This window comes from Rissa tridactyla, chromosome Z (genome assembly GCF_028500815.1).
Source record: "Rissa tridactyla isolate bRisTri1 chromosome Z, bRisTri1.patW.cur.20221130, whole genome shotgun sequence".
Taxonomy (NCBI): Eukaryota; Metazoa; Chordata; class Aves; order Charadriiformes; family Laridae; genus Rissa; species Rissa tridactyla.
The window spans coordinates 50,360,339-50,374,878 of NC_071497.1; the positions used below are offsets into that span (position 1 = coordinate 50,360,339).

Consider the following 14,540-nt stretch of genomic DNA (forward strand, 5'->3'; position numbering starts at 1 on the left):
AAAAACCCCCACCAATCCTTTCATTTTCCAAACAGGTATGATGCAATTTGCATTCCATCATTATTTTTGCCCCAAGAACACCGAGAACATTTACCACCTTAGTTCCTAACATGCTACCTTAAAAGAGTGATGCAGAAACTTTTACTAACTTTGTGTTTAGTCTACACAAGACAATAGCCAACAAAAGTAACTAAAAGCAAATAATTTTCTTTTCACTAACGTGTCCATACGCAGGCTCAGATTTAGCTTGGTTAAAAACACCACAATAAGCCAAGAAAATACTACAGAAGTCACCAGAAGACACACTAACACAGCTTACAGAAAAAAAGAAAGAGGATCAAACGTCCTGTTTGTTTACAAGCTAAGCCCTCACGCAGATCTAAAAGTTTAGCCACGGGCATTAAGTTTGAAATCAGCACAACAGTCCATGTTTGCAACATGCTTGATCTTAACAGCAAGAGAAGAGCGCATTAAAAAGAGTTGTTTAGAACAGGCACCTAATTTAGAGTTAATGTAACTTTGTTCAGTTTTTGCATCCTTCCTGAGCATGCCGCATCAACAATATGTAAAGTTGTGCTCGAACACTTCGGAAGATCATGTGTGGCATTAAGAGCAGAGTTAATCAGCATGTAAACCTTCTGACAGCTTCTGTAAATATTTTTCCCCGATTTGACATAGGAAGGCCCTAGCCTATCACCAAATCCTGTTGCTACACAGATTATCTGGTCACGCAGCAAAGACGCATCAGATATCCCCAGCTGATAGTAAAGGCTGATTAAAAGTTACGGCTCTAGCTTTGTCCTTTTATCTGCAGGACCAAACCGTAAGTTTTACAATGTCTTGCTGATTCAATCGGCTTCCAAAACACAGCGTGACTATTACCAATGGTGCCTCTCTCACTGGGTGGCGGGGTGGGGAGGAGACCGACCCCCGCTATTCAGACATCCCTCCAACAGCCCGGACACGGCCTTTCGCCACCTCCATTTTGCCACCGAGAAGAGCGTGGGCCCCGCCGGCCCCGATGACGCCTCGCCTCCGTTCCACTCCCCCCGCAAGGGTTAAATGGGCTGACGCCGGAGCCCAGGGGAGGAGCCGGAGCGTGGAAAGGGAGAGGGCTAAAAAAAAAAATATGGAGAAATAAAGGAGGGAGCTGCCCGGGAGACTCACCTGCAGCGCCGGCCACCTGCGCCGCCCCCCGCCGCGGCGGGCCCAGCGCTGCCCGGACGGCCCAGCGCCCCGCGAGGAGCGGCGGCCGGCAGCAGGGAATTGAACAAAACCCATGCTAATAATTAAAATTTAACAAAAAAAAAAAAGCGCCCAGAAAGCGCCTCCGCCCTCCCGGCCCGGCCCGGCGCAGGGCAAGGGCGATCCCCAGCGCGGAAGCTCCGCCGGGGCAGGCAGGGAAAGAGGAGAAGCGGGCGCCCTTCCCAGCGACGGACTAGGCGCCGCGAGGGACACCCCGAACCTCCTGCCCTCTCCGGCGAGGAGGGAAGTTTCCTCCGAAGGTGGAAGAGGAGCGGGAAGGGGCCCGGGGCGGGGAGGAGAGGGGTCCCCCCCGCCGCAGTGCCGCCTTCCTGCCGCGCCCGGAGAAGAGAGCGGTGGAAGGCGGACGAAGCGCCGGGTCCGGCGCCCGCTCCCCGCCTGTCAGGCCCCCTCCCTGATTCCCTCCCTCCCTGCCTGCCTGCCTGCCTCCTACGGCCGCTCACCTGCCGCCCGCCGACAGCCGCCACCGGGCGCCCCTCGTCCGCCCCAGCTGTCGCGGCGCTGCCGGCCCAGAGCTTCTCCCTGCGCCCACCGCCTCCTCAGGAACCGCCGGACCCGCCGCCGCTCCCGTTTGGGGAAGAAGCGGCCACCATGTTACTTTCTCCCCCGCAAACGCCTACAGGCGGGTCCAGGACCCGCCCCGAAAGGAGGCGGCGGCCCGGGTAGGGGAGCAGCGGCCGCGGCCGCCGCTGCCGCCAGGGGGGGCCGGCGGGAGCCGGGACCCGCCGGGCTGCCTGAGGGGGATCCCGGCGCTCGGAGGCCTGCCCCGTGTCGGGCCCCGCCGCCTCGGCCCCCGGTCCGGGCAGCAGCGAGCCGTCTCGGGCCCCGCGGCGGGGAGGCGGAGGGTGTCCGTGAGAGGGACGCATCCTGACAATAAGATCACATGTTGTGTGAAGAGAAGGCGGTGGATGTAGTTATTTCTGGATTTTAGTAAGGCTTTGGACACCGTGCCTCACAGCATCCTTCTGGACAAATCGTCCAGCTGTGGGATGAGCAGGTTCACGGTGCGCTGAGTGAAGAACTGGATGAAGGGCAGGGCTCAAAGTGTTGTAGTGAATGGGGCTACATCTGGCTGGTGGCCAGTCACCGGTGGTGTTCCTCAGGGCTCAGTTCTAGGGCCAGTTCTGTTCAGAATATTGATCAATAAACCTGGAGGCAGGAGTTGGATGCACCATTAGCGAGTTTGCTGATGATACTAAACTGAGAGGTGCTGCTTACACTCTCGAGGGATAAGTGGACTTGCAGAGGAATCTAGATAGATTGGAGCATTGGGCAATCTGCACCTGGGACGGAGGGATGCTGGGCGCAAGTATATACTGGGAGAGGGGTGTCTGGAGAGACACCTTGCAGAAAGGGATCTGGGGGTGCCGGTTGACATAAGGCTCAATAAGAGTCAGCCTGTCCCCATCACCTTCACGCCTTGCCCATAGGCACTGGGTGTGCTGTGAGATGCCATGATGCCACCTCTGCTCCATGGTGAACCAGCCCCACAGACGCTCCTGGCCTCTGCTGAGCCCCTCTGGTTTGTCAACCCCCTTCCTATACATGACCCCAAAGGGGTTGTAGTGCCCGAGTGGGGCCTGACGGGTGCTGAGCAGAGGGGGATCACCTTTCTGCCCTCTGGCTAGGAGAGAAAGATAGGAGAAAAGCCACGACAGCCAGCCAAGTGCTGCCTTTAATGCCCTGTGGGAGGAAGCAGGGGAGCCCAGAGGGCTGGCCAGCAGTGCAGGCATGTGGGGAGAGCTTGTGGGACTTTGTCCTGCCTCCAAGGGAGGCACGAGGTGTTATCCAATGAACCCCCTTGCCATACGTGCCTGGAGATGTCTGCCATGGCCAGAGTGACCTGACGGAGCCCTGGGAAGACATGGCACAGGCCTTGGGGACTGGAGTGAAATACCAATGCCGAGCACAAGACAAGAGATGGGGGGATGGAGTGGGCAGTGGCGTTGCACTAACCCCAGATGCTTGTGCTGGGGCCACAGTGCTGCTGGGGCGAGCACCACAGGTGAAGATGGCCCGTTGTGATGTCCCCAAGCTGTGGACAGTGATATCCAGTGGGGATGACAGAATCCACCACAGGTTCTGTTGTCACCGAGTCCCCGAGTGATGGGCTGTGACCACTCCAAGTGATGGACTATGACCTTGCTGAGCGATGTGACCATTTGTCCTTCGCTGCTTGTATCTATGCACTGAGTCCCAGCCAGCTGTCTCGTGCCTGCACTCCAGCTGAGCGAGTTTGCAAAGTTTGGAGTGTTGCTCGAGGCCTTTGGTGAGAGTGTCATGCTTGGGGAGTTGTTTCTTGCAGCTCTCTGTGTCCAAGCCCAGAGGCATTGAAAGATCTTCCCCGGCCCTGCCAGGTTCAGGCCGCTGGGGCACCCAGGACGTGCACTTGCAGCAGCAGAGGTGAGCTGTGTGAGGATACCTCATCATGGGGAGCTGGGAGAGCTTCCTTCTTGAGGGACCTGGGCATTTCTTCCTCTCCTCCCCAGGCCAGCCAGTGACCACAGGCTCTTCCTTTTCTAGCGGGACACCCACGGCTGTGGCGCCAGTGAGAGGCAGCAGCTCGGCATCCCCAGCTTCCTCCCAGCCCACCACAGCATGTGGAGACCATGGCCATGGAGCTGGACAACAGATGCCCAATATGACTGGGCAGCTGGGAGGAGGCCAGCTACGTGATGCCATGCCTTCACCAATTCTGCTATCTATCTGTGCCTCTTGTGGTGGGCTGAGAGCAAGCCCGAGTGCCCCCTGTGCAAGATGACAATCCTCTCCATCATGCCCTCGGTGCGGGCAGATGACGACTTTGAAGAGCACGTCGTCACACCATCTGCAGTGTAACCAGTTGCCAGCCACCAGGCAGGAGGAGCTCCTGGCTGTCCAGTTGCCCACAGCCCTCATCGCTCTGCAGCAACACAACCACAGCCTGTGGGGCTGATGCCCCGGGCTTCACTGGGTGACCTCCAGCCCAACAGCTGGGCATCCCTGTTCCGGGACAGCCCAGCTCTCCTCCAATGCCTTATGACGTGGGTGTGTCAGGAGCTAGGGCTGATCTTTGGGAACCGGCTTTTGCACATAGCCATGGTGGAGGGCCTCATCAACTCCCTCTTGCTTCTCTTTGGGATGGATGAAGAGCCACTGGTCCAGGTGCTGGGGCCGTCCCTCCAAAGCTGCATGGCCACATTTGTGAATCAGCTTATTGATGTCACTGTGCAGTGGTGCAGCCGTCTGCTGGGCCTGGAGGACGGCCATGCTGCCAGGGGGCGTGAGGGCAGCCCTGTGGCTGCCCCAGCCCCGCTGCCTCCCAAGACAGATCTCCCACATGCGGCCCGGCCCACTTTGTCAGCCCTGAAGAAACCAATATGAACAACCTCCCCAGCACCTCAGCAGCGGGGGAGGCTGGCAGCCCTCCCTCTGTCCCCATTCCTATCCCTGGGGAACAAGAAGAGCCACAGAAGGAGTCCAAGGAGGCCTCAGCATATCCATCTGCATCCAGCCAGGACAGGGTACACTCCCCTGGGGAGCCACGGTGACCCCCTAAGAGGACTGGCAGCCCTGAGGCCTCTTCTCCAGCCAAGAAGAGTCCATGCCAGCAACACTGGAAGAATGCCCCAGGTGCTGATGAAACCAGGGCTGGGCCAGCAGCTGGGGCATGTGCTGGCCCTCAAGGGCTCCCAGTCTTCTAAGGCCAATTATTAGACTGTAAGAGACAATAAAGGCCTGAAAACCCCAGAAAAAGTCTCGGTGTTACTAACAGGTGGCATTGCTATCCCCACCCGGAATGCTTTCTCCCCTTTTCCTGGGGGAAATCCAGTGACAGGATGTGTAGGAATGGCTCAAAGTTTCACCAGGGGAGATTTAGACTGAACATTAGGAAGCATTTCTTTATCAAGAGGGTTGTCAGCCACAACACTTCCCTTTCCCCTCCCCTTCCCTTCCCTTCCCCTCCCCTTCCCTTCCCTTCCCTTTCCCGTCCCTTCCCCTCCCCTCCCTTCCCCTTCCCCTTCCCCTTCCCCTTCCCCTTCCCCTTCCCCTTCCCCTTCCCCTTCCCCTTCCCCTTCCCCTTCCCCTTCCCTTCCCATTTCCATCACCTCACAGAAGCTCTGACAACCATCAGACATTCCACTACACCAGTTCAATTCACTAAACCACTAGGGCACTCACGGCAGTTTTTAATGGCTTTAATTTTTTCTGAATTTTTGAGTGTAATAAGGTACCCCAACAAGTAACTGAGTACAAGAACTGTCACAAAAAGTGTGATGACCATTCTTTTGGTAGCAGTGAGTCACTCTGTTGCTTATGCCGTCATTAAATTCCACCAACCCCGAGGAGAGAACAAGGCTGAGAGAACAAGGCCAAGAGAAAGGCAGCTAATTTATGTCTTTCTGTACCTCTCTGGCTCAGAGAGGTTAGCTCTGATCCTTGCACCTAAAATATTTCTTTTTCTGGAATATCTTGAGTTTCTTGATCCATCCTGCCCTTATGTTTTGGTTTTTTTTTTTTTATCAGGAGCAGATATTCTAAGCATGCTTGTTGAGCATTTAGTTCAAAAATAATACTCCTGTAGCATGCAGATTCCAGGCAGCTTGTGACTGATGCTGAAAACCTATAATTAAATAATTGTATGTTTTAGCAGCACCTGAGTAGCACAAAAAAACATGTTCAAGGTATGTTCAGATAGTTTTCAAAATTGTCTTGACTTTCATTTGTCACCAATATTCAAATCTACACCAGGAAGGCCTCATTGGAGCAAATAATTTGTTTACTTTGGGTGACTCTGACATGCATAGGTGAAGATTTATGCAGTGGAGTCTGTGGTAAGCTTACTTTGAGTCCTTGGGAATAAAAATACCTTCTCTTTACAGATCCCTGAGTGCGTACTTGACAATTTCTTCATAACTGCTGGAAGATTTCATTCCTTTATCCTGTAGTTGCCTCAGAGACCACTTCATCTTCTCTGGCTTATGGAAGTAACATATGGAGCACGAGTTTTGTCCAGAAAGTGGATAATGAAAATGAACAAAGGGATGGTTGCTTGTTGTCCCAAGGAGTCCTGCTAATTGTGATCTGTTAAAAATTGCTTGAAGCAATGCTGTCACTGTAGTATGTAGAAGATCCTGATCATTGTTTACTTCTGAATAGCTGTATAAGACAGAGAGCTCTGAGTCCAAGTGTTTCATCTTAATATACAGCTGGTTATGATTTCAAAAGTTATTCTCCCAGACTGTATGATACGAGGGGGAAACCGAAGATTCACAAGCTCTTTCTGGCTTTAATAATTTCATAGAATCATAGAATCTTCACGGTTGGAAAGGACCTTTGAGATCGAGTCCAACCATACACCCACAAAAGAAACCCCTACAATCTCTGTCACTAGAGCATGCCCTGAAATGCCACATCTAGACGTTTCTTAAACACCTCTAGGGATGGTGACTCAACCACCTCCCTGGGCAGGCTGTTCCAGTGCCTGACCACCCTTTCAGTAAAGTAATTCTTCCTAAAATCTAATCTAAACCTCCCCTGCCGCAACTTCAGACCATTTCCTCTGGTCCTGTCATTATTCACCTGGGAGAAGACACCCACCTCTCTCCAACCTCCTCTCAGGTAGTTGTAGAGGGCAATGAGGTCTCCCCTCAGCCTCCTCTTCTCCAAGCTAAACATGCCCAGCTCCCTCAGCCTCTCCTCATATGACCTGGTCTCCAGACCCCTCCCCAGCCTGGTAGCTCTCCTCTGGACACGCTCCAGCACTTCAGTGTCCCTCTTGTGCAGAGGGGCCCAGAACTGAACACTGTACTCGAGGTGAGGCCTCACCAGTGCTGGGTACAGAGGCACGATCACTTCCCTGCTCCTGCTGGCCATGCTGTTCCTGAGACAAGCCAGAATGCTGTTGGCCTTCTTGGCCACCTGGGCACACTGCTGGCTCATGTTAAACTGGCCGTCCACCAGCACCCCCAGGTCCTTTTCTGCCGGGCAGCTTTCCAGCCACTCTTCCCCAAGCCTGTAGCGTTGCTTGGGGTTGTTGTGACCGAAATGCAGGACCCGGCACTTGGCCTTACTAAACCTGATACAGTTGGCCTTGGCCCATCGATCCAGCCTGTCCAGGTCCCTGTGTAGGGCCTTCCTACCCTCAAGCAGATCAACACTGCCACCTAGTTTGGTGTCGTCTGCAAATTTACTGAGGGTGCACTCAATCCCCTCATCCAGATCATTGATAAAGATATTAAACAAAACTGGCCCCAAAACTGAGCCCTGAGGGAAACCACTGGTGACCGGCTGCCAAGAGGATTTCACCCCACTAATCACAACTCTCTGGGCACGGCCATCCAGGCAGTTTTTAACCCAGCGAAGAGTACACTTGTCTATGCCATGGTTTGCCAGCTTCTCCAGGAGAATGCTGTGGGGGACGGTGTCAAAGGCCTTACTAAAGTCCAGACAGACAACCACCACAGCCTTCCCCGCATCCAGAAGGCGGGTCACATGGTCATAGAAAGAGATCAGGTTGGTTAAGCAGGACCTTCCTTTCCTAAACCCATGCTGACTGGCCCTGATCCCTTGGCTGCCCTGCACTTGCCGTGAGAGCTCACTCAAGATGATCCTCTCCATGATCTTTCCTGGTACCGAGGTCAGGCTGACAGGCCTGTAGTTCCCTGGATCCTCCTTCCGACCCTTCTTGTAGATGAAGGGTCACCTCCAGTCATCTGGTACCTCCCCTGTTGACCAGGATTGTTGCTAAATGATGGAGCGAGGCTTGGTGAGCTCTCCCACCAGCTCCCTGAGTACTCTTGGGTGAATCCCATCCAGCTCCATAGACTTATGTGTGTCTAGGTGCAGAAGCAGATGATTGACTACTTCCTCCTGGATTATGGGTGGGTTGTTCTGCTCTCCATCCTTATCTGCCAGCTCAGGAGGCTGAACACCCTGGGGATAGCTGGTCTGACTACTGAAGACGGAGGCAAAGAAGGCATTAAGTATCTCAGCCTTCTCCTCGTCATTTGTTGCAACTTTCCCCTCCGCATCCAGTAAGGGATGGAGATTCTCCCTGGCTCTCTTTTTGTTGATGCTATTTATAAAAGCTTTTTTTGTTGTCCTTTATGTTTGTGGCCAAGTTGAGCTCCAGCTGGGCTTTTGCCTTCCTAAGTTTCTCTCTGTATAACCTAACGAGATCTCTGTACTCCTCCTGAGTCGCCTGTCCCTTCTTCCAAAGGTGGTAAACCCTCCTTTTATTCCTAAGTCCCATCAGAAGTTCCTTATTCATACAGACTGGCCATTTTCCCTGCCCTTTAAACTTGCGACACTTGGGGACACCCTGTCCTGGGCCTTTAAGATTTCCTTCTTGAAGAACGTCCAGCCTTCCTGGACCCCTTTGCCCTTCAGGACTGTCTCCCAAGGGACTCTCTCAACCAGTGTTCTGAACAGGCCAAAGTCCGCCCTCCGGAAGTCCAAGGTGGAGGTTTTGCTAAGCCCCCTCCTTACATCGCTATGAATTGAAAACTTCACCATTTCATGATCACTAAACCCAAGACAACCTCCGATCACCACGTGTCCCACCAGTCCTTCACTGTTTGTGAACAGTAGGTCTAGCGAGGCACCTCCCCTGGTAGGCTCACCTACCAGTTGTGTCAGGAAGTTATCTTCCATGCACTCGAGAAACCTCCTAGCCTGCCTGCTCTCTGCTGTGTTATATTTCCAGCAGATACCCGGCAGGTTGAAGTCCCCAACCAGAAAAAGTGCTGGTGATTGTGAGACTTCAGCCAGCCGCTTATAGAATACTTCATCTGTCTCCTCATCCTGGCCGGGTGGTCTATAGCATGCTCCCAGCACAAGATCTCCCTTATTTGCCTTCCCCTTCAACCTTACCCATAAACACTTGACTTTATCATAATCACTGGAATCTAGCTCTATACAATCAAAACATTCCCTAATGTACAGAGCCACACCCCCGCCTCTCCTACCTTGCCTGTCTCTTCTGAAGAGCTTATAGCCATTCATCGCAGCATTCCAGTCGTGACAGTCATCCCACCACGTTTCTGTGACAGCAACTACATCATAGCTGTCCTGCTGCACAATGGCTTCCAGCTCATCCTGTTTGTTGCCCATGCTATGTGCATTCATGTAGGTGCACTTGAGCTGGGCTACCGATTTCACCCCCATCCTTGGCCCTTTATCCCTAGGCTCATTACTAGTGGGCCTGGTTTTATCCCCTTCCCCCTTCGATTCTAGTTTAAAGCCCTGTCCATGAGCCTTGATGACTCTTGGCCTAGTACCCTTTTCCCCTTTCGGGATAGGGTTTTCCTATTCTTAGCAAGCAGGCGCAGTGTCCTGTAGATCAAACTATGATCATAGAACCCAAAGCCCTGCTGGTAGCACCAGTTTTGGAGCCAGGTATTGATCTGTCCAATTTTCTTGTTTACCCATTCATCAATTTAATCAGTGACATAGAGAGACAGGATAAACATACAACCGTTGTCATATACAGCTCCAGCTTAAAACATGTATCTGATTCAGTTTAATTAAAAATGTAACTAATTGACAACTTTATTTTAGCAAACCCATCTATCTGAAAACCACCATTTTGTCTTAAAGGGTGAGAATTTCAATCCAGTCTCATAAGTTTTCTCTAGGCACTGTGTTATGAGATCAAAAACCTAAGTTAGGTGGGCTCTTCTTGCTGGAAAGGTCTTCATAAATACCAGCACGGGAGCAGGATTCCTTTCTTTATACAGTCTTCTTTAACAAATTAACGTATGTTGCTTAAAATATTGGCCTAAGTTCAAGAATACTTTGAAATTATTAATTTGAAATTCAATTAAAAATCAAGTAAACTTGATCTTCTCTGGATGGCAGGATTTTTTGAAATATTTGTCTTCCTAGGGATTTCTCTGTTTATTTTTCTGGAAACATTATGTTCCCTTTCCCTTTAAAAGCTTTCAGTTATGGTCTCTCTGTGTCTAGCTTAGAAGATAATGGGTCTTAGAACTGTTTGCAAAATGGCTATGGTTCCCTTGAGTATTATTTCTTATATGAGTCCTTAGCAGCTGAAAAAGAGAGGTTACTCCTGCTAAAAAGGATTGAGCGTGGTAACCTCTTGGTTTTGGCAACCCATAGAAAATGGGGTTTTAAATAAGAGCAAGATTCTTCCAATGTCTGTTTCTGCTAGGACTCTCCTTTGTCTTTTAGCTTCTGCTTTGGTTTTTTTAGCAGGTTCGTGGGTTTGCTCTTACATAACAGCCACTTCTCTCTACTCAACTGAATGTTCTGTATGCTGCTGCATGTTGAACAGCCCAAATGACTGAAAATGCACAAAACCCAGTTGTTTTGTTAAGTACCTGCAATTGCTGAGATAATCAATCCTATCCTAATGGGCATATCTCTGAAAATAAATTTTGTTTTAAAGTTTGTGTCAGTTTATGCTGACTCTGTCCCTCGCCTATCCAACCTAAGACCTGTAGCTACTTACCTAGGTCTTATTGTCTGTGTTTAGTAACATAACCTCATTTAAAATTTCCTTTCCAAGAAAACCCATTTCTTGTAACCAGTTCAGTACCATAGAGCTTGAAATTCTCATTATCTTAAGTCTTCACTGTTTCTGTTATAATAGTCATCATGGACAACTATTTTAGTTCTATTTAGATTTTTGGAATACAATGATGACAGCAACATGACTATGAGCTTGATTTCACTTTTAATCACATTATATAACGGGTGTAACAGATAGATAGATAAAATAACAGTCAAGGTAAGACTATCCCAGCAATTCATATTAAACAGAAGATGATGATAGTCTGGGGCAGAAATGGTTATCAGTCCTTGGGGAATACTGTGTTGTCAAGATATCTATTACTATTTTATACTGAAAAGGGCAGTGTTAGAGAAAATAGATATACAGTTTAATGTAGAGATGCTATGATTTCAGCTGAATATATTGAAAATACATGAAGGAGATGTCTTACAAAGAGACTGAAAGATCATAACTTGCTCAGTTTGTCAAAAGATCTGGGTTGACTTGATTAGAATGAGTAAGTACCTTCACAGAGACTAAATCAGACTTTTCATTTAGAGAAAAGCAACAATAAATAACGGATGGAATATAATGCCATACAAGGTCAGATGTGAAATAAGACATAATTCCTTGCCATGTAATAATAACCAATAGAACACACTGAAAAATGGTAGATATTTAATTTTTGGATGTTTTTTTGTGGGAAGCATTGTTTACTCCTGTGTAGCCTAAAGAAGGTAATATGAGCTAATGATTTTTCTTGGCTTCAACATCTATGACTAACTCCAACATTTACCTCATTTATTTTAAAAAATACAGCCTACCCAACTTGCCTTTTGTTGGTCCTGTGAGGACTGTTTGGAAGTGTGAAACACTGAGCAAAATTCAATTGTTACTTTATCTATCCTTAATAGAAAGATAAAAAGTAGATGTGGAAAGCTTTGTCAATATTAATAGTACGTTCCTCGTTAAGTCTCACAGATACTGTTGGAAATGGGAATGCTCCTAGAACACTGAAAATAAACAGAAAAGGAAATGGAGACAAGTAAACCCAAACATTATCATTATATTGCTGTTTTCATTTAAGAATTAGAGGAGCAACAATTCTTACACCAGGGAAGTGCAAAGTGCTTCCTGAGAAGGGAGCAAGGAGGTGGCTGGGGACTACAGCTATTGTGATGGTCTTCAGGAATGAACCGAGGCATCTAGGAGCTGCATGGCATCAGTTACCCCTCACTGGGAGCTGGGGGTTTCTTCCTGAGAGTTAACCACAGGCCTCTGCTGCTTGACTGTAGCTTTCTCACTACTTCTCTGTCCTCTGACTTTACCCTTCCTCTAGCCACTTCCCTGTTACCCCCCATTACTTAATCTGTGACAGTGATATGTCCTCAGCCATCCCACTCTATGAAGATACATATGAGGGAGAAAGCTTCCTATTAAGCAGTTGTCATGACAGGATCTTTTTCTACGTACTAATGAAGACTAGGCTTAGTATGTCTGCAGAGACAGATGTCTCAATGCAATCTGAGACCCCTTAACTCAGACTGTGATTCCACAAACACTTCAAGCCAATGGAGGAGGCCTCCATCATAACCCAGTGCCTTGTTCTTAGTTCTCTTCTTAACTCTTCTATGCTGGCAGGACAGTTCATGTTCTGGTGGAGTAAATAAAGCCAGACATCTAGCATATTAAAAAAAAAGGCAAAAAAGAGCGAACAGGTTTAGTTTTCTTGTGGCTTCACAAATGCTTTTGCTAGAAACAGAAAGGCATCAGCAAGGGCATTCCTTTCCCAAGCTAGCCAGTCAGCTTAAGGAGTCCTCAAGAAAGTACCTCTGAAAAGTGACTCATAGCAGGTCTAGTTACTGTGGAAGCAAGTAAGTACTGTGGAGGTGTGGGACAGCAGGTAGAGCTGCCTCATCCAGATAGTTAAGGCTTCTATTAAAAAATTATTTCTGCTTGGGGTAAGTGGACTTAGAAGCTAAGTGGACTTAAAAGCTAAGTCCACTGTTACAATTTTAATCCTGAAAGCACCCACCTGAGACCCTTCCCTCAAGGGGAAAAATAGTTACTCAGTGAGAATAATGTAGTTCAGTCCCATGTTCCAGAATATATGTAAATACAACAAATGGGTGTGTATGGTTTTGGGTGGTTTTTTTTCCTTTCACAGTTCCTTTTTCATTTACCAAGTGCTTTACAGGGAAAAGGGTGGGAAGTCAGATGTGAGAACAGACTGTGTGCAGAGGCTGATTTGTATGTAGAAGTAGAATATTTGATCCTGTTGGAGAGTCCTAGAGTGCAGAAGCGATTCTCTCTCAGGGCCCCACAGGTAAACAGATAGCTAGATGAATGCTGCCTAGCCCTTTTATTTTTTCAGCTAATGGTGTTTTCATTTGAACACAAAAGACTGCAGCATTCCCAGAGGCCTCTCTGTTCCAGTTTTGTATCCCCTGCTTGAAAAAGCTGGGGGGAATGACCTTATAACATATTTCTGGCATCAGATGAGTGAGGAATGAGGTAGGATATCTCCCTACCCAAGGTTTATGTCATTGGCTCAGGAGTGACTCAGCCTTTCATCTTTCTGAAGTAAATAAATAGAGCTCTCTGCAGTTTACCATGGGTGGTGGTTTCAGTCATGACCTTAGAAGTTTGTGTTCTGTTTCCTCCATGTATTTCTCTCTGCTCTTTTCAGAAGAGTAACTGCTCATTGTGCTTTTTTGCTGAATCATTGCTACAGTTTTTTGCTTCTTTCCCAATTTTGTTACATATCACACAAATAAGACACAGCCTAGGTATGATCAAATCAGTGCTATTTGGTAGTGATATGTGCAGGTATGTTCCAGATGCATGCTGTTAATTTATATCTTTTCAGGGAACAGCAAAATCTATTAGGCAGAGTGTGTCACAATGACACAAGAAATACACACAGACACTGTATTTCTACTTCTTCCCCTGGGCTTTAAAACTAGCTTGTATGAATTCCTTAATCCCTCTACACTAATTATAATATTGTATAAATAATATTTTCGCTAACATTGTGAGATACCAGGATAAAAACACATCAGAAGTGCAAAGTATGGTTAAAATTCTACATTACTGTTGACAAACTAGAAAACTCAGGACTCAAACAGAAAGTGTTTCTCTGCTAAAACAATCTTCTCAGACTTCATTTAACTGTTATGTGGGTTTATACATGAAACATTGCAAAGCCCTGCAAAGACTTTGTTTCAGTCTGAGATAATCCAAACATGTGTAAACAACAGATTTTCCTTGAATTGTCTGAAAGCAAATGGTTTTTTACAAATAAAATGAGTAATAGCAAGAATAAATGTATGGTTAGCACTGGGTGAAATACACTGATATGAATTAGTTCAGAATTAGTTGCCTGATAAGGTAGTCAGCCTTGCTTATGTGTTGCCAAAGCACAACAGGCTTAGAGAAACTAGATTTAACTGAGAGCACAGACTGATGTCACATGCTGTAGGACATTCTGTGGATATATAACTTCTAAGGTACTTATTGTAGTATAGTGATATTCACGTGTTCTTTTTAATATATATATATGATGAGAGCTCAGTCTTTATACAAATATAGTATTCTTTGGCGCTTCCAAAACATGCAAGGTATTAACCATTAATTGTACATTCATTTTTGTTATTTTGAGTATATTTAAAATGATGGCCTGATTAAAATTTGATAAAGAGCTTTATAGGTTCATAACTGGATACTGTTGCACACCAGCAGAAGCTGTTCCTTTGGTGTTTTATTTTACAAGCATATATGG

At 48.0% G+C, this 14,540-nt stretch overlaps 1 protein-coding gene across 6 annotated transcripts in view; it reads right to left on the reverse strand.

Annotated features, from left to right (window-relative positions):
• DENND4C (DENN domain containing 4C) overlaps nucleotides 1-1,890 on the reverse strand; it is an 82,203-nt gene extending 80,313 nt beyond the window's left edge. For 4 of the 6 annotated variants that reach the window (XM_054184584.1, XM_054184583.1, XM_054184579.1 and 1 more), the window contains exon 1: nucleotides 1,707-1,890. The gene's annotated coding sequence lies outside the window, so the exon portion shown is untranslated. Of the gene's footprint in view, nucleotides 1-882; nucleotides 1,116-1,706 lie in introns of all 6 variants that reach the window. The other 2 variants (XM_054184582.1, XM_054184581.1) reach the window with 1 other exon arrangement.
• Nucleotides 1,891-14,540: the final 12,650 nt, after the last annotated feature.